Raw genomic sequence first — 21296 nt, 5'->3', positions numbered from 1 at the left:
GACTCGAGTCGAATTCCATCGCGAAAGAGTCGCGTTTCGCGAATCGGAGGAGGAGTACCTTTACCTGGCCGTGGAGAAAGGAGGTGGGGGCCTGTTGCAAGGAACTGTGCAATGACTGCTATACGATCTACATACCAGCTAATAGGTGTATCTAACCGGAAAAAGAGAGTCACTCGACCATTCGATGTCCGTTTGTTTACATAGACGTGAGTGGCGTGTGTGCATTTTTATAGGGAGGATCGGATGTCGGGGCGTCGAGTTAAGTTACCCGTCGGCCTTTCCTCTCCTTTCTAACAAAAACCCCTTCCCACATCTCTCTCCTACCATTTTCTATCGGATGCCTTAACATTTTATCATTTATTGGATATTGTTTAGACAGCGTGAGTATTTCGACGGAACACTCGAGAAATTCGGATCATCGATAGGACTGACAGTTCAACAGAGGAATTAGTATGGTAGTGATGTTATAGAGGAGGGGACTTTAATTTGGTTCAATCAAGGTCCTTTTATAACAAGAGGTAATCCCATATATTAAGTATTGTTTCGACGAAATCTTGAGAAATCCAGATTATCGATATGACTGATACTTTAACAGAGGAATTAGAATGGTAGTGAAGTTATAAGGGAGGGAACTTTGATTTCGTTAAATGCTCGATAGTTTTCCAACGAGTGACCAAGAACGCCCGACTCACCGGCAAATTGTTTGGTCTGGATGTAAGTAATTTAAATTACATCCTCGATTACGAAGTCCAGTCTCGCGTGGGACGGCGAAAGTCTGTCGTTCTAATCATGTCTATAGACGCGCGGGGAACTTTCCAGTCTTTCGGATTCCCCCTTCCTCTTCCGTCATCCCCGAGTTTTCTAACAAAGTGACAGTACGTTCGTGGGAATCATCGTGTCAACTCGCCGCCGATAATCATGACGCCCTAACGCAATCCGCGTCTTTTTATCGAGAAACCCTATATTAAGGGGCGAGTCTATAGCTCGAACCTGTGAAATATTCATGGCCGTCCTTCCGCGACGTGTTTGTCGTTTTGCGAGGGAAAGTTCGTCGTTGGAACGTTGGGCAACTGAAAACTTTCGGTGGTGATTCTTTTGAGGTCCTGCAAGTCTAGTGAATTATACAATTGAAATTTTCAATAAAAAATACTATTTCCAAACAAGTAAAACAAATATACAGGGTGATATTAAAAAGGGTTCATTTGAAAATATTAATTTTTCGACCTATGTTTATCAGGACTTTTCATCATTATCTGTCCTACAAGTTACGAACCCTTTTTTTGTATCACCTTGTACGAGACTATTTCGCGAAATGACGTTCTTGGAGCACTATTGCTTACGATTATAGATTTATGGTGATATACTATGTGGGTACATCGTCTTTTGATTGGGTGGGAATGACATTTACAAAAAAAGTTCAAACGTTTCAAATCTTTAATCGATTATATCGAAAACTGATGAGAGTTGAGATCTACGTTTTTCGATTTGGAGAAGAGTCAACCTTTGCTATTATTCTGCAAAAATTTATTAAAATTTCAGAGAGTCGTCTCAAGTACCCTCCCTATCAACCCTTAGCCACTTCTGAGTAAGCATTGTCCTTGGACAGAGTAGCTAGGAGGAGTTGATAATCCAGCAATTCTCGTACAGTTTCTCGGACGAAAATGCCATTATTCTAATAAATAAAGTACCTTACTATTCTCACATATTGTTTGTTCCAGCATTTATGTATTTTAAAAATGTAACCAAATTTTCTGTTCGCTCCAAGTCAGGTTCCCGTTTCTCGAACGACACTTATGCTTTATGCGTTCGATACACACGCCGGCTTTTCATTAAATCGATATGCTGCATTGCGCACGTTGTTACAACGATTCTGTGCTCTTTATATACCTACAGCACAATTATTATACGCTGTGTGTTCTATCACTGAATAGTACGCGGTTACGTATGTATGTATAGTATATGTTTGTGCAGTTCTCACTCCGTGACACATTGTCACGTAACATGCAACGCGTTTATTGCCGCGTGTGTGTATTTTCTTTTTTTTTTTTTTTAATATGTTTTTCTTCACAACCGATTGAGACCTCTCCCCTTCTGTTTAATACGGCGAAACATTTTATCGATCCTGAGAGACGACTACCAACAACGAAAAGAAACAAAACAAAAAAAGAACGGTAGTCGAGAAATATTAAAACAGGAAGAAGAGGCGCATAAAGTAACACGGACGAAACGGAAGCGGGATCCACGAAGTTTCGCGAAGTATAATCATCGTTTCACCGATCTTTATCTGTCGTCGGTGCGTACATCTTTCTAAAGGGAACATAATTTATCCGTGTTTATCGCCAAGGAAAAAACAGTCGCGTTTCAGTTAACAAACGGTCCTCTCGCGCGCTCGCTCGCGGTTACCCGGGGCCGCCTCACGGTGGAACAGTTTTGGAATTAACCCATTAGCGCTAATGAGGGAATCTGAAGTCAATTAAGCACACTGTGATAATATGGGACCGATAAGCGAGAAACCGATGAATATGCAAACTATCCGTACCGCCACCTGCCCCATTGCCTTTCCTTAGAGAACGCGCGCGCACACACACGCATATACACGTATGGTCGTCGAATTTTCACTGGAATCGGCATAACGATGACTAACATACGAGCGTGGACAGCGATCTGTTACCTGAGCCTAGGGATAAACTATCAAGGTATTGATACTTTTACTCCTAACTTGTATCGAAAAAAAGGGTCGATATCTACTTATGTAGTAGTGCATCGAAAATATCGATAGTTACTTGTGTCGAAGGAAAATGAATATAAAGATCTTCTTTAGTAATATAATATATTTTAACCAGAGCAGTATTTTATTTGAATAATCTTAAGCTTTAAACAGTGTTGTACCCTTGATGCGTGTGCAATTAACTTGTTGATGATACCAATGATCGGACAAAGGGATCTTTTAAGGTTGTCTGCGATATTGGATGATTAATAGAGGGAACTGCGTGGCTGGGCATACAGGGCTGGGACACGATGACATGTTCGTTATGTGAAAGTGTTGTGTGAAAATTCTATTGTGTAATGTGAATTACTGTTGCTCAGAGCTGAGCTGAATATTATTCGAATGCTGAAACGCAGCGGTATCTAAGATCGGTGTCTTGACCTTTAAACACTTAATAAGATTAAATAATGGTTTGCCGAGCGTCTACTCGCTCGAGAAGAAATATTGTTTTATTATGAAAATACAGGGATCAATTTATTAAGACTAGAAAGAATATTTTCTTTATTCTTCGGCTGTACTTATTTAAATATATTTACAAATATTAACGACAATCTATTGGTAGAATGTCCTTTTTTGTTGGAGAATTTCCTAGTGAATATTCGATTACAGTTTCGAAATAATGCTTGAATGAAAGAAAAACTGAACGTACACATACGTGTCAGTATCCCTCAAGATGTTAAAGATCAGGATGACGCTGTTAGATACTGCTGCTTTTCGTTGTTTTATTCGAGTAAAATTGTGGTTAAATCTGATTTCTACTACAGACCCAAGATTACTTAAGAACTTATTTTATTGTATGGTTGTGTTTTACAGTATCCCTTGTTCCGTCTATTATGTTCTTAAGTGTTCGTAGAAAACGAGGAACATAATTGGAAAGGAGAAGAGTTACCTACTCATTACTGAAATTTGATTTATAACTGTGCACGTTAGCCAGTCAGGAAACCTTAAATCTAATTCTTTATGTATCTTCACTTGGTAATTTACCTATCTCACAGTGGACAGCTTGTATTAATATTTATTCTCGACGATAAGAGGATTGCATTGCGCGTAGAATCGAGATTGATGTAAAATCAAGCATAATTGAAATATCAAATTAAGATAGAGGTAGTGAAGGGTCTTACCTGTCTGACAGAAAAGGGGGAACAACTTCCTTCATCATCATTGGGCTGCGATGATTATTCACAAATACTCCGATATATTAATTGTTACTCGCACACTTATTTCAATATCAAAACACATTTTAACTGAACAGAATTTCAACAGTCTACCTGTCACTGAAATTCTCGTGGCGGCCATTTTGATTCGCACACGAAACTCTCGAGTTTCCTCCCCTCTCACAATTCAATGCACAATCGGAAAGAATTCTAATGATCCTGAGTTTCTCGACAAACCGTAAAGTTTTCGTAATTCCACCTGTTTCTTTCTCTTTCCCCGATCACGTGTTCCTTTTCCCGCGAAACAGAAATATTCCGCCGAGATATGGAAATCCGAGCATTTCGCCGTCTGGCGAATTTACTTCCGGCGGGTGGTTAACACGCGCTCTCTCGGCCCCGTTTTTACCACCGAAATTTCGCCCTGCTCCTGGAAAATCCGACTCGTTTTTCACCGCATCGCCCATTAGCGACACGTGAAACCTAGAGGGAGACGATTTTTTGGCTCTTTAATCAGGCCGGAATTTTTCGTGACGACCGCGAGCGGATAGTCGTGAGGAATCATTTCGTGACATTTACCGATTTGTCTGTGGAGACTATTAGTGCTGTGTCGGAATTCCACTGGTTGTTTAGATAATTAGTGGAACACAGGAGCCACGAGATGTTGGCGTACCGCGATATTTAATAGCGCAGATGCATGTTGATTAATTTCTTTTACTTTATTAACCTTACACCGACTGTGTGGTATTGTCAGCGACACTAGGGTTCTTTGTGGATGTCCTAACTAACGTTATATCACACTTGTATGGAATCTTGTAACATCTTGGCGTTATTTGTACTATAATCATAAAACTAATATGGATCTATGGAATACCACTGGGTCAAATATTTATACCAACTAGCTACGGAGGCATGCACAATCGGTATTGAAAAAAGACTGAAAAGGAGACATCCTACTGACTTATATTGGACTATACAATGGACAAATTGTAAAGTAACAATCAAAACTAAAAAAAGTTGTTTGTACTACAAAGAGATAAATATGTAGGTAAAATAGTATTTGTCGTCGACAGCTAAAAAGATCCAAGAAACGATGCGGCGCCTACTTTCGTCGTCTCCGCTAACTATATAAGTGTCCCTCACTGTGTATACGGTTTTCTCCGATTTCGAATATTTCTCAAGAGTGTATCTGTTTAGTTTCAAATATTTCTTGTATACGCAGACGTATGCTGTGAGACACGACCGGCAATGGGGGGTTTGGGAAAAGGGCAGTCGTGAATGGGTCGTGAAAGAGAAAGGTTCGAGGAGTTGACCTGCGTGGCGCACTCCTGTAGTCTGTGTTGTGTGTGTGTGTGTGACGAGTGGCCGTGCATTTCCCTTTTGTAATCTTCTAATATACGTAGTATCTCTTAGCTCATTGCATTATATCGCGATTTACATGATACTTAACCAGTTGTTTTCTGCATCAGTAGATTTTGATTACTGTATCTAAAATCGGTTTGTTTATATTATTGTCGACTGTTCGTAAATTATTATTAATTGATAATTGAATAATGAAGAAAAACTGATGTTTGAACGATGAAAAAAATAATCCTCCCCGACGGGGAGTCGAACCCCGGTCTCCCGCGTGACAGGCGGGGATACTGACCGCTATACTATCGAGGATTCTTGGAGTAACTTGCATTAAATTGTCAAGAAAAAATTCACAATATTAAGAAAGTTACATTATCGTTATCCATATTTTGATGTACAAACATCTGGGTATATCTAGCAGCTTCATCGATCACTAAATAGAGTCTCTTATATCATTCGATAATGATCGGTCGCCATTACCGTCTGACTCCAAGGAACAGAGAGGTTAGGTTCGCAGTAATATTTAAATACCAGTTAATACGGCACCGTTATATTAATTAAACTATAATTAACTAATATATTACTGTAATTTAAAACGTCGATTTTTGTAAATAATAGGTCAGTATCGTTCAAATATCAGTTCACGAAGGCAAACAGACTGAACACAGAATGTATCACAGTATATCACGAGAAAGCAAACAACCGTCCGAGTTTTTTTCTCACGATACATCACAGGAAAATAAGAAGATACGCCTGGAGGAACGTAAATAGTAGAACGTTATTAACCGTAAAGTCATTCATGGGCTCCTCTCCGAGACGTCTGCAAATCACTTGTCAGGGGTCATATCGTAAATTACATCACCTCAAGAGTTCCGAGGTTGGTAGTGTGTGCTGTACGTGTCTCGGCGGGACACTACAGAATAGGAAAGAATACAGAAGTATAGCTGTCTGGGATCTCGGTCTTACCGTTGGGCGATTGACCGATTACTACTCAGAATTAAATTTTTTTGTCAGGACGAAATTTTCGCAACACTCCAGGTACGTTTTCACGTGACATTGAAGGCCATGACTTTCGTTGTTGTGATACTGTGTGGCAATGTAAACCAATTGCATGGCAACGCAACATCTAGTTATCATGACGACAAAAGTTCTTAACTAGACTGTGAATTTTTATGTAAATATAGATTTTTATTGTCTACTTCACAAATACTGTTATCAAACAGAAATTCTTTTAAAAAAAGAATTCTTTTCCAAACGAAACACATACCTCATCAGAGTTTATTAAATATTTGTGTATACTAAGATATAAGCAATCTTATTCGCTATAAATGCATAAAATCGGCAGTCTAATCACAACATATAGTGTCATGACCGTAAAAGTCACGACTTACTGTCACGTGAAAACGTACCTTTATCGTACCCATTTTTTGTTGTCCATGGGAATTAACCAGACGATACAACGTACTATGGCGATACTTAACGGATGGAAAATTAATTTACGACCGTCCTGGGTCGCAATTAACGTCAGCCTCTGGGGCCCCATGGGATCCTTCTCTTCCGTTTTATGTCTCACCTTTAGCCACATTTTTGCCGTTTTCGGACGGAATCGGCGCGCGGCCCTCGCACGGGAGGTTCGACCGGTAGCACGAGAAAACAAGTATTCCTTATTAATCGTCGAGATGTTTATCGCTGTTTAACGAACGGGTCCCTGAGTAATTAGGCTGCCCTGTTTCACGGGGGAAACAGGAAGGTAACGAGGCACCTGCAGGTTTCCAGTTTCGCGTTAAAACGTCTACAGGCGAAATAAATTGGCGGCATTAATAGTGAATGATATATTCCGTTAGTTTCTGACGGCGTTTTGAGCTTGATCAAGTCGAAAAACTGATTGGCCAACGTCAATGTGTACTGAGTTAAAAGTCAAAGTTTTTAGATCGTTAAATCATCTCCAACTGTATTACTACCATGACGAATAGTGGGATCCTATAGAAGTATTACACGAGCCTCATCTTTGCAAGGTGTACACTTAGCTTTGACTGTCACTGTAGATGCTTCTGTTCACAAACGACACGGTTGCTATGGAACCAATTGAGATTAGATACTTAAATGGTTCTGTAAGTACAGTGAGTACATCATCGACACAAGTGTCAGTGATGAACTACACTGGCTATAGAAGGAATGCTGTTTGTAGAAGCACAAGTACCGCATAATAGACGAAGTTCTCTTGACTGGACTGCACGCAAACTTATTCCTTTTCTCCCGAAAGATCACGCTAACCATACCATATGCTCGCCTGTTAGCTTTCTTTTCAACGGGTGACTCTGTTAGCGCGTCATCTGTTCCACTGTCCTACGAAGAACTTTCGATGTTTCCCTTGTTCTTCTGACGCAAATCTTCCTTCAGAATGATTTTCAACGTTCATACTATCAAGACTTTAGACCCTAAGGTCCTAAGGCTTAGGGTATATATCAGACTGTTCCAGTTAGAAATTGGCGTTAACGCCTCGACAACGTCGTCGACGGTGATTCCTGATGATTTTTCCAGCAAACCGAGCGTAATGGTTTCAAGTTTCGATATTCCTACTCGGGCACGACATTTCCCCCTTTTTTTTTTTTAAATAAAAATTTATGCGACCGCGCTTTTCGTTCGACTGAACACACGCAACCATAGTCCGTGGGCTGCTTATTATGTGAGTTAAAATGTGCCGGCCGCTGATAAAGCGTTTTAAATGCAATCATTAATTTCGCGTCGCTGTTACCGCAATTAGAATTTGCATTTTATAAATATGCACTCGCCCCTCCTACCCTCTCCACGGTATTTTTTCCGCGTTCATATACGGCTCGCCGTGTCCTGTTCCAATTGGCGAGAGTTCTTTCTCCGTTGATTACGTGAAAAAACGAGTCATTCTAAAGAGATTACGTTCTCTTTCTCCAGTCCCGAGCTCTTACAAAGAGCCATTGTAAATCAAACGAAGGACTATATAGATTCCAGAAAGGGTACAACAGGTATTTACTATGTATTATTCGAATAAAATTACGCCCAATTCTGGTTTTCGATCGACGACTAGAAGATTCGTATCCACTGCGAAAGTTCGATTAATTTTCGATGATCCTCAGTCAACGTATGTATGTATGTACGTACCAAGAAACCTTCGCGTTATGAACTGGTGTTATTGGTTATTGATCATTCACCTTGCCTTCATCTTCAATGGGACTGTTCGTATCAGAATCAATTCCACCGGGTCTAGAAATGGGTTATATATCAAAGAAGATTAAACGTAATTGTTTATGAAATTACAGGAGGCCAAGTGTCAAGGAACATCATTAACACGTCGCTCGGTCGGAACTCCTTTTAATTTACGGTCGCGCAGCGCCCAAACAGATTCCACGTCGAGGATCCAGCCCAGTTGCCTCACTAAACCCACCACCGATCGCGCAACGGCAGCCGGGGGTTCAAAAGCGGCAGGCACAACCGTGGGATTCACGCTAAGGATCCCTCGTTCTCTCAAAGGACTTGCCCTCTGCACCCTCTTGACTGCCGTTCTCTTCAATCTTCCCTTAATAATTGTTTTTTGCGCTCGTGTTTACGAGGACCGGCCAATGATACGCATTACGCGTGGCGCTGATTGCTCGGCCGGGCATTAGCTTCCTTTCGCCTTCGATCTTCCCTCCTCCCGGTTGCTGTCTTCTGTTCTTTTTCTCTCTCTCTCTCTCTCTCTCCTCTTTGCTCCTCCCGGCGGAGGGAAATGGACACATTCGTCGTTGATACTCTGGTGGCAGAATTTTTTTTTATTTTTTTGTCGTCGTTTTGTTTTCATCTTAATTTATTTCGTGACTTGAGTCGTGAATGCTTCCTACGGACTTTGGTACTTGAGGATTCATCACTATTTGAAGGATTTTGAATCTCTTCTGTAATTAGTCTTTACGCCTGTTCTTGCTAGTCATTACTATGATACATTCGTCATATCTTGTGAAGGGGCCCTAGGGTTAAATCTGTGTTTAGCGATATTAAGAACTAAGAAGAAACAAACTTGAAGTGCTTCAGGAAAAATCTTAGAAATGAATTCTTCATCGTCCGGAAATCAATTCCCCCAACGATGATGTTTTTTTTTACCGAAGTGGGGTCCAGAAAAACAGATCCACAGCAAGAAGATTCGCGCAAAAGTAGAGGCGCGCAATTACACCGGTATAAGGAGCGGTGAAATTCGTTTCCGCGAAGCCACGAAATCGGTGGAACGAGCATCTCGTGTAACCGTCTCTCGAATCCGACTCGCGAATCGGGTCGTCGACAGCGAAAAGGTAAACACGGCAAAACAGCCGATAAGAAGCGAGGAAGGCTTCTTCCATCGTCCCGGCTATCCCCTTTGCCCTCACTGCCCCGTGAAACTAATTGCCGCTCGTTTACCGATTATCTCTTATTCCCTCGGTTTCGCGTAAGCTCGAGCTTGACCCGGTCGTTTCGTACAGTAACGGGGACCGGGTGGGACTCGTCGAACCTTCTATGAAGCTGTTAGCTCACCGCAAATGGCCGTGTTACTTGCGCGAACTGGATCGTCGTGTTTGCGCCCTCGGTTCTTGCTGGCGAGTCCGAAGAATCGGTTCGATTTCTGGTCGAAAAAAGACGGTACCAGATGGATCTTCGTGGGTTTTCGTAATTTGGAACAAGTTGCCTGTTTGTACCTTCGATTCTCACCGTCCATGAACGAAGAAAATACCCTAATGTTTGTTATTTCGTTGGAGAGAGCAAAAGGATGCAACCACGGAAGCCCTTGACCTCGTCGAGGCTACTCCAACGAGACATCCCTCTCAGCAGAGAGCTCCCTCTTTGAAAAATTTGGATTTCGGTGGTGGGAGCAGATAACACACAGACGAAACTGCATACCGAATCAGTAGGATGGAATATCGAAGGGGGGGCATTACCTATCCGTGGGTCTCGAGTAGAAACAAAGAGAAGGCCAGAGCGCGGTGGTGTACAGTAAAACGATCGTCGCTCGACTTGAAATACGTAGCCATTAACGGCCATAACCATTACCGATTCGACTGAATTGTGAGGTTAGTATGGGGCCTAATCTGCCTACGTGCTTTACTTACCTGTCAAGGAATTAGCATATTATCTGAATACCGGCCACGTTGCCTCCCGATCGCTTGGTAGCCCGAAACCGTTTCTCCTTCTTTCGCTACCTTTCGTATTTCGAGACCAGGTACGGATGCTTCTTTCAAGGGGAACTTTGAATTCCAGGATGATTGAAACGTATGCACGCAGAGGACCTTGGGGACCGTCGAATTGTCCCCGTTGTTGGACTAACAGTCGTCGCAGCATCGATTCGACGAAGTTCGTTTCGGCAGCATTATATTTCAGCTCGGGTTCTAGGCCAAGGAAGCGCTCACGACGAATTGATAGATCGATGTCGGCCCGTTACGGCTTAAAACGTCTACGTAAAGTTCAGCTCGGATCAATAATCCCGATTCGTCCCGGATCATTTTCTGTTTTTAATTATACGCGCGGGGTTAGCACCGGGGGTTAACCCCATTAAAAGACCGGTGCGATCCCGGCCAAGAAGCTACCGGCAACGTGGTTTTATTTCGTTTCTGTTTCGCCAAAGATCCCATTATACTCGTTTTGCGTTAAACATTTTCGTGCCTGGCCGCGGCTACCGCATCGGCAGGAAGCTGCCCAGTCGGAATGCTCTTTTTCGATTGCGCGGGGCCCTCGTTCGTCCGATCAATTACTCCCGTGCAAATAGAATGCGTACACGGGGCGAACAGCGGGGCAGGTAATTGTCGACACGCCGTGCACGCGTTCCTTTGTGATTTGACGAAGTAATCAGTTTAAGAGAACCCCCTCCCTCACTCCTCCTGTTAGGATAAGATGTAATCAGGAACGGTTTGCGCGCTGATCAAAACATTATATGTAACCCCATCATCGGGGCTGTATGAAAGGCAACATCGGTGTTCTTTTGTGGCTTTCAGATCGGTAGAATTCGATAGCTCTCCGATAATTCGTGATGTTAGTAATGTAAAGTACTTAACATTAGCTAAGGCTCTACTGTAAGAGTTACTGGGGATGATATATGGTTTCATGGACGATATTTGAAACAACAGAAAAGTTTATTATATTCGAATGATAGCATATTATGAAATACTCTGGTGTTAGTATCTCTAAATGTAAAAAGAAAACGCTGTTATGAATCGAAAGTGAGTTAGCAAATATGACACGACCGAAGGAAAATGTTGACGATCATTGTCCGAAGACTGGTTGAATTCGTGGCAAAGAGCGAGGAGCAACCTTCGGGTATTAATTAAACGGCGGCCAAACGAAAAAGCTTGTTCGGAAGAAGCATGAAACGAAGCGAGGAAATTAAACGGGGCCCCGTTCTGCGCACTGGGCCGGTCTCCCAGCAACACACGGCTCGGTTCCCGACCAGCGTACGACTTTCTACCAATGAGACCGCGGGAGGGACTGTAGCTCTGCGGCTGTGCAACAATTATTATTATATCATCCGAGTGTCAAAAGGGTCAAGCGTGCCGCGACTACGTATAGGCATAATATCTCGGAACGCTATAGAACGCTGTTGCGCTCTCCGCCCCCTGTACGCCCCGATACGTAATTATCCGGCTGACTGGCTCGGCCAGATATTTATGGGATCGAGAGCGAAAGATCGAAATCGATTCGCGGCCGGAGTAGCACCATCTGCCTCTGTTGATCCGTCTTCCTGGGATCGAATGTCTTTTGGGATTATCTTCTGATAGAGACTTCGGTCGGGAGGTGTCTCCTCGGAGATGTCTAGAAACTGGTTAAATGACGAAAGATGATTTGAAGCTAGAGGATCCCTACAATTCTCAAGGAACAAGTGTTTTCAACGTTTCCCCACTTAAGACTGGATGTGCTGAGTAAAGCTTGCTATTCTTTGTAACTAAATTCTATTGGATCAACCGAACCAATCTAGCAGTGCAATAATAAGTAATCCAAAGACGTGTTCGCCACGTCCTATTGTGTCATCGATCCTCCCTCATTGTAATCACATAAAGGAGCCTCGGCGAAGTTCCTCGTGCTGGCAAACTTGGCAAGTTTCACGCAATTTCACCTGGTCTCCTCTCTGTATATACACAGATTGGCAACACGATACCGGTAAAGTAATCCCGTGGAGGAGTAATCGCTGCGTTCCTGACGTATCGATCAACCACCGGATATCCACGGCACGTCCTGCGAGAGGTGTGCTGCGCACACACATGCAACGACGACTCGAGAAAAAGGGATACCTACAGGCTTCGTGATGAGAAAGAGAGAGAGACGACCCCCGCGTGTGTTGCGTGTCTTCGACGCGATGGATTTACCGGCAAGCTTCAATATTAGGTCGACACTTGCATATTAGTTCATTCGGGGAGTTGCGTGCACACGGTAATCGCCCCGGACCGCTGTCATTTTATCGAATCGTATCAACGATAATACCGTGCCGACCCGGAGTTCGATCGATTGACTTCCGGTTACTTGAAATCTTTATTTCCACGATCGTGAAGTCAGTCTCGATAGAATCGTCACCTATTTACTTAACCGAAGAAGGATCCGGTAATATCTGATACAAGAAAGTTCCTATCACAGGTGATGTTACACCTATGCTCCGTTCTATGAGAGAAGGGACCTTGAAGCCTGTCCACACTGACCCACCTGTGTCTTCCACAGCGACTGGTGAATAAGTCAAGTGCCAAACAGGGAGCCACCTTGCTTCTAAAATCTAGGTACTTGGGTCCTAGAGTATAGGACTCAAAAATAGAATGCCCATCAATCAGTCGTCCAAGCCTGGGCTAATCGAGGACACTGGTGTCTCCCTAGAAGCTAGACCAGCCGTTCGCTGGTCAGAACCCACGAGAATCGTTCTCGACTGTCTGGTGTATGAAACGTCGCTAAGGTCGAGGGAATTCTGGCGTTCGTAGAATGAACCATAACACACCAATGCACCATTCAAAGACAATCGTCGATGGAGGAGAACTGTGGAGTAGAGGTCTCTCACTTCCGAGACAGTCGAGCCACTGGACACGCAAAGAGACGCGCGCGTGCACAGTGTGGGGACCTTGAACCGATACACACGAAAGAAGGCATCGCTGATAGGAAGGACAACGGACCCGGGCTGGATCGCATGTCCTTTTGGCGGGATGGATTTACGAGGGCCGGCCCGATACAGCGAGTTTATGCCCCGGACACATCGGGGGCTCATTCAGTAGCCGATGGACGCCACGGATAATGGCGTGCCAGCAAGCACCAGGGATGTGTCGGTTAGGTCAGGTTTTTAACGGTCACGTGATCACGTCATCGTGCGTGCTCTCCCCCTCCTCCGGCAAGACAGAATGGACCACGCGAAGTTCCACGGCCCGGAACGTCACGAACCGGTGGGAGAGATGATCTTTGTCGCGCGCGTTTTATTGTCCGAGCTCGAGCCGAGACGGTCGCTTAACGGTGACCAGGTCGAATTAACGGGCGAAAAACTCGTGGGCGGCTGGTTTAGGCGAATCATTCGGAGCACTGTCGACGAAGTGGATGGCTCAATCGGTTCAGCTAGCTTTTGGTTCGGTTATATTGTTTTTGGGTAGTGTGATAGTCGAGTGGAAGAAGACATATTTGGGTAATATGAGGTTGAATCGTATGAATGGGATGGTATCTTTGGGCGATTGGCCAGGGGTCTCGTATTCGTGTCAACGCTGGGATTAAATAGACAGTCCGTTGGTAGGAGTCTGCTGGAATCTTTCTTCCTTTGTCCTTTCTTTGTAAATTTCTAATAACACGTACTTTGTGCTGTATTTCACTTAACGGATGTCAGAAATGGTATTAGTCAATCAGGAGTGCCTTAATAACTGTGTCAACACGACGTCGTGTTTCTTTAAGTGTTTTTCGTTCATATTTGAATGATTATCATTGTAAACAGCGAAGTCTAGTCTATTGTGTTTCGATATATCACGCGAAATCGAACAATTCGAGAAATTTAACCAGTACAACTGACAAAGAGGAGACTCGAGCAGGTTATCTCTGGTCAGTCCGCCGTTGGTGGTGGTAACGCGACAGCGGCCACGGGTTTCCAGCGGTCCTATCCATCAAGAATAATCAGTATCGACTTGCCTATCCGATTAAAATCGTCATTCGATGCTGTTTGAATAGGTAATCTCTATCCAATCTGTCTAGCAACGGTGTCGTCTTATGAGGCTAATCCGGCCTCGAAAAACAAGCGGATTGCGGCCTACCGAGGGCAAAACCCACCCTAGAGTCACCTAACTAGATCACACGTCTCAGCTGACATCAGGGGTGTCCAACATTCCGCAAACATCCGGTTAAATATGCGCTGAAAGGGACGCGTTGGTGGATTCGAACCAGTTAGGCTGACAGTTTCTCGATGAAAATCGAGCCAGTTACCCGCATCATTTTATCGCGATAATTGTCATAATATTTTCCATACGATTCGGGCCTGATAGACCCTCCAGAATCATCGTTATGCCACCATGAAAATCGTTCGACTGACAAGATATCGCGGACATTTCATGGTTTCTTTTCCTGCCACGAACACCAGAACTTAATCAACTGTTGTAAAAACGATTACACGCGCGTTTTCGAAAAGACCACGAACGGCAACGATAATCGTGGTTGATAGGGCGTGGTTTTCTTACCCCTAGTCACCGGGGATAGGCTGATCGGAAGGTAACAAACGAGATTACTTTGATCCCGAATCCAATAAACTCAGTCTGATGCCTGCTAACCGCAGCTCTTCCACTCGTACGCCTCGAATAATCCAATAGTTTACCGTGCCGGGGCAGCGACGCAACCCGGCTGCCCTTAAGCACGATGCATTCTGAATTTTCCTCGCGGATACGCGGATTCCGTAGCTCAACGGCGCGATTTAATGCGCGCCACAACTAGGGAAGACCGAGAAATGTCGGCTTCTGGCGACCTTCCATTCCCCTCCATCCAAACAGGGGGAACAGTGCAGCAGGATTATTTTGTTGTTGGATTTTAAGACGCTTAATCGGCTATCGGTGGAGTTTGCCCCGATTTTAGTTCTATCCGGGGATGGTCTGTCTGGCTTCGAAATCATGGAAGTGTTGCTTGATCCTACGGGCTTAGCTTACGGGCTGCCTCGATCTTTCCACTGGCTGCTACCTGGGGATAATTCGTGGTATTATTCGATATTGCAGGGCTTTCGTTTCTTGTTTTACTATTGTTGGTACATTTTAAGGATTCGTTACATTTCAGACGAACACAGAGCTTTTAAAGAATTCGTATCTTTTCAACATCAGAATTTGTACCACGAAGTACTTTAGTTTTAGACAGTCTAGTAGAAAACAAAGGAGAGCACCACTTAGACACCACAGAAATTATTGTTAACTTCTTTCGTTCTAATAAGAAATAGAATTCTATTGGAAACTCGGCACGACATTAAACGATTCTTTTAAGAGTGGCCAGTTTTTTGGGTGAATCTCTAGTGATTCGTCCCAAAGTTGCACATCTGTATTTTAATAGGTACGATCAAGCATGGTTGTTTTACTAATGGATTGAGAACCGAAGTCTGTTAGCCGGGAAGCCAGTCGAGCTAACGGAGCTCGTTGTCTTCTTTAGTCGACGGAAAACGACACCGAATCTTGCCGTAGGGATTACACCCACGGCAGAAGGTCTCGCCAGTTTTCTTCCGACCGAAGATTAGGTTGCACCCTTAACTGGTTTGCATTTCAATCAATGCATATGCCTTGGCGTACAAAAGCGTCTTGCCACCTAGCGGAGCCCGCAGTTCATTCGCGTCTTTGCCACGGGTCTTTTGTCGTCCGTCGCGCAGGATTTCCTTTTCGTTCTGATCGGTCAGTCTCGACTTCGAAAGGATCTTCCCGTAGACGTTTTGATTGGAGCATCTGTAAAAGGATGGAGGTGCTGAAGGCGGTTCCGCGGGAAATTGTGCCTGATAGATTCTTTCGATCTGAGGTTCGTACAGGCTTCTTTTTTCTTAGGTTCTTTGACAGGGACGATTGGTCGATTCATTCCTTTTCATTTTCTTCGTTTAACTCTGGTGACTTCGCTCGTGAACCAATACCTCGCGACGAGGTTGAATAAGCACCAACCCGCTCGAGATTTCAACGAATCGTGAGCAGGTAATCGTTTGGTGAACGATGCAACGGTGGTGTACTGCAGGTACAGGTTATGCGCCGCGGTATCTTTTGTCACCTCGCGAACACCTTCCAAGAAAAGGAAAGATAACTGTGGTTCGGTGATAAGTGCGAAGCCATTTCAAGCGGTTCACCGAGCACGGGACGAGTCTCTTAATCCGTTTATGCTCGATGCTCATAATTAATTGTATTACCTCTTTCGTTCACTCAAAATTAAAGGACCATACGATTTAAGACTATCCTGAAACATTAATGGTATTAACTAGCAGCTAGTAAATACCGATGAAAATTACACGCATAACTGATTAGAAAATACTTTCTATATTTCGGATCACAGTTGCACTGAAGAGAAACACAAAGGTTCAATTTAAAAGCCGGATACTCAAGGGAAGGTTGTTGAATTTGGACCATCGTCTAGGTCGGACTACTACTGTAACTTGTCATGTGTAAGCAATTTGAGCCTTTTAATAGAAATCATGTATTGCTTATAGGTAATAACCTAGTTAATGCAATCACAACTATCACATTGTCTATCACTAGGCCCCAATTGTTAATACACGACAAGTTACAGTAGTGGTCCAAATTCGATAGCCTTCCCCTAATGAGAATTCTGCAACTTCGAGGCGCCAATGTGCAAACCCAAGAGCGGCGTGAAACCCGCTAGTCCCCAGGTGACAAGGAGGGAACGATTCCCATTGAAACGACGAAATCGCGATCGCCAATCGGTCTCCTTCTCCACTCCGTTATCTGTTCCCCGTTCGTGCCCGCTGGGATATCTCCTGAACACGGTCGCAGGGCCCAAGTGTGAAGGTGATTTTCGAGGCTGAGTGAATTCTGCAACAGGGGGAGGGTGGGTCGAGAGTGAGATGCTGCGCAGCAGATAGGTGGGAGTGAAAAAGGGACGAAAGGTAGAGGCGGAGGAGGATCCGGCGTTGTGGTGGCTGCAGTCCACCACGGTTCGGACAGGACCTGGAAGGATACAAGGTCCTGGTATGCGGTGATATCAACTCATTACCATGCCCGGTGCAGACAGCAGGGTGTGACTTTGCATCCATTAGGATAATTGCTCTTCTAAGTCTCCCCGTGATTTCTTCGCTCGCGTTGATTGCTTTACGCGCGCGTTCAACGCGACGCGCCCGATAATTCATCGATTGGCGCCACCTTTTTAACCGCTCCCGTCCGTTATCGGCCGAACTTCCTAACGGATTCCGGGACTCTGGTTTTTTTGGACATCGCAAGGCTCGAAGGATTTCGCGACAATTCGGCGTTATAAAAACAGTTGTTGACTGGAATACCAAACATTACCAGTGAAACATTCTTAACAGATTCATCTGCAGAGCACATATACTCTGCGATACGTTTGCTCTAGAGATCACTCTAGACGTTCCATATGTAGACGAAAGCGTTCGTTGGGCAACATAGGGGATAGCCCCGGAGCGGTATCTCCACAGGAAAAGGGATGCTTAAGTTGGCATCGATTCGTAACTAGGAGAAAAAGAACGAATAATCGATGTTCCATACTGTAATCGAAACAGTGACGTTTTGATGCTAAGATCAAGACTTTCAATAGAGCAGTTACATTTTAGAGTTATCAGGTAACCCAAAATCTCTTTAGATCATCTCCCCTCAAGCCTAAAATGCAACATTTTCCGTGGGCCCCCGGTTCCATCGTCTCACGGAACACGACAAACGATTCCGTCGGATAATTAATTTCATCCTTAATGAGCCCGCGGGGACGTATGTTAATGCGACGAGCGTAGGATATTTACATTTACGGTAGCAAGCACGAGCGTGGCCGCGCGCAGGTTTCGGACACTCGTAACCTACACTCCTACCTACACAGCCCGTGAAACGGAACAGATAACTCCAAGCCGTTCCTCTCTTCTTCCCCTTGTCGAACGGAGGAGAGAGGACAGAGAGACGTGTCTCTGGCACCGCACGGGGGTATTTCCTACGGAACAGAGAGGAGTGAGGGGAAGTACGTGAATTAGGACCACTAATCTTTCCTGCTGGCTCGGAGGAGAGCAACGAGAACCGTGCCAACAGCCGACAAATGCGTCTGCCGGGGCCCCCCCCCCCCCCTTCTTTTTCCACCTCTTCCCTCCTCGACCAGCCGTGGCAACCCATTGGTCCTTTTGCTCGTCTGGCTCGCTCGAGTTCCTTGTACCTTGTCACGGGAATTCGGTAGCACGGCCCGTCGAGTCTGTTCGCGGGCCCTTTCTCTGGCCGAAGCCTCCGCACACGGGCTGGATCGAGTGATTAAAGGACGCCGTTAGAAAGCGTTTAGAAGAAGCCTGACTCGTTTGTCAGCCCTCCACTAGCTCGGTCTGTCCTCTGGTGTTTTCTGGGGGCCCTCGAGTAGTCAGGTGTATCTTTCGGTTCTTGGACAGACACACACTCTTCTCGCTCGTGAAATCGGGTCTCTGAGGCTTCTCAGACCTGTCAGAACCCTTGATTTACAACCCTGATGCCTTGTACCGTTCCGTCCGATAGAGTCATCACCATGAAACCTTCTATCAATGATATCTGGGTCCCATTTTCTTGGCCTCGAGTATCATACGTCGGATTATTCCTGTTGATAGTTATCTAGCATATTATACCAGTTCGTGTACACACTGTAAATCTATTACTTAATTAACCGTTCTGGTGAGATCGGCGCAATCCCTCGATGGGGATAAAAAAGAAATCGAACGGAGCCGCGAGAGAAGGAATTGATCGAGGGGCAACGTTGTACTCACGAGCGCTGAGCATTTCCCGTGGATTATTAATGCGCCCGGTATCTAGGCTTAAAGTGATAATTACCGGGAGAAAATTGCTATCTGTACGAAACAAGAAGAAGACCGCCGCCACCGCCGTCTCGCCGGGGGGGTATCGGGGACCGGTTTACACTCGGGGATTCAACTAATCCCGGCATCTCGACGAGACAATAAATTTCATTATCGATTACATCGGGCGCAATTTACGCGTCACCTTTAACGGCGTTTTAATGCATGCAACTTAATCCGAACGATAACTTCTCGCTGACTAATTCCCCTCGTTAACCGAAATTTATTCGTGCCCGTCGATGACTCGTCGATTAAAGTCCGGCGGAATTGCTGAGAAGGACTAATGCTCGGTGTAATAAGTGGCAAAGAACATAAAATATTACTCGTCTTTCTACTTTTTTCATGTCGACTGGACGGTTTTCATCTTCATTTTTCTTATACAATTTCTGGTCGAATCAACTTTGCACGAAACGATTATATCTAACAAAGAGAGGAAAGTTATGTTAGCCAACTCCACGTTGAATGGTACAGTGTTACATATAGTTGTTCCAATTTACCGACAATTCTAGAAAAATTCGAAGATTTCCATAGCAACAATGGAAATCGTATTTATTATTACTCCCCCCTTTATCAATTTTCTTTATCATCGGCCTGAAAACAGGTACGCTCTGTCACAGTTTCTCGATTCAGCCATCACACGTAAACGTCGGACAAGCTCCACACTAATACACGCTCGTCTGGTTTTACACGCGCTGAGGACACACGTCCGTGACACACGCGCGCGACATGCGTGTCCCACGAGCAGCATGCCACCACTGCTTCGTTCTCTCGCACCTGTTGACTTCTAACTCGGCCGGTTGATTAACGACTCTCCTTCCTAAATCACGCGGCCTCGCGGTTTCTTACTCCGTCACGTGACCACCGAGACCGCGACACGGTTTTTCGATTCCCAGGCCATCAAACGATGGAGACGAGATCCCATGGTCTATCTGGGAAACAAGTGATTGGGGTCCTGGTAGCAAGAAAACCAATGTTCCATTCACCTTGTGGTAACATATATATTTTGTTACTTTTCACTTGGTAGTCTATGATTACAAAATGCACCCTCGATAAGGTTTTCGACTCTCAGGCCTGACAGGCATCCAGAATAGAGATGATTCCTTGATCTATCTGGGGAACAAGTGATTGGGGTCCTGGTAGCAAGAAAACCAATGTTCCATTTACCTTGTGGTAACATATATATTTTGTTACATTTCACTTGTAGTCTATGATTACAAAATGCAGCCTCGAGAAGGTTTTTCACATCATTTACAATGTAGATGATCCCTTCGGTCTATCTGGGGAACAAGTGTTCAGGGCCTTGACGTCGAGAAAACCGATGTTCCATCCATCTTGTGATATCGCATTATATTTTGTTACCTCTCATTTGTAGACTACAATTAATAGCAGTAATAGGATTGAACGCGAAGATATCTGATCAACGAGATTGCTGATCAAGCGAGCACCAAGTGACTATGGTACTTCAGACGTCCGCAACGACAATTACCGTTTGAAGGGAACTGTTTGAAGAAATCAATGATCAGGTGTAACGTTCAGGTGATTGCGGTGAGCCTGCACGATACGATAATAATTCTGGAATGGGGGGGGGCGGGGAGGAGGTTGGCAAAACAGAATACGACCGGTGTAATAGTTCATCAATCGTCACGAAAGAGTACTTATTGATCGGGACCACACCTGCATCCAAAGCCACCAGAGCGATATCCAACCGATCATAAACGATCAGGCCGGTTCGCGAACGACCGCCGTTTATTGGCCATTCGACCAGTCTATAAAGTCCTACGGCTACTTCTGGCCCCTGTTCACGTTTCGTCAAAAACGCCCCGTGACCCGGGTGTCCCCTTGCGTCGGTGCTTCGATTCCGTTTAGAAATGGCCGCTAAGTAACCGTTTACCGATCGAATGATCGAATAAACCGTCCACGATCCGCTCAGTTTCGTGGAACGGGAGAGCTCGTACCGAGGAATCGTGCATTCACGGAATCTCGTATCGATTAAGATCTCCTGGATATTTTTCGCTCGTGATATTACTGAAACGACGGTCACTTAACGAAATAAGATGTAATTTTTTTC

The 21296-nt window shown here is 44.6% G+C and overlaps 1 protein-coding gene and 1 non-coding gene across 2 annotated transcripts in view; one reads left to right on the top strand and one right to left on the bottom strand.

The window, feature by feature from the left end:
* Window positions 1–21296, top strand: part of LOC107186271 (circadian locomoter output cycles protein kaput) — a 127963-nt gene that overhangs the window by 12027 nt on the left and 94640 nt on the right. The window lies entirely within an intron of this gene.
* Trnad-guc lies at window positions 5512–5583 on the bottom strand. Its single transcript has one exon. It is a non-coding gene; the product is annotated as a tRNA-Asp (tRNA).

Source organism: Dufourea novaeangliae, unplaced genomic scaffold (assembly GCF_001272555.1).
Source record: "Dufourea novaeangliae isolate 0120121106 unplaced genomic scaffold, ASM127255v1 scaffold64, whole genome shotgun sequence".
Classification (NCBI taxonomy): Eukaryota; Metazoa; Arthropoda; class Insecta; order Hymenoptera; family Halictidae; genus Dufourea; species Dufourea novaeangliae.
This window is presented reverse-complemented; position numbering and strand designations above follow the sequence as displayed.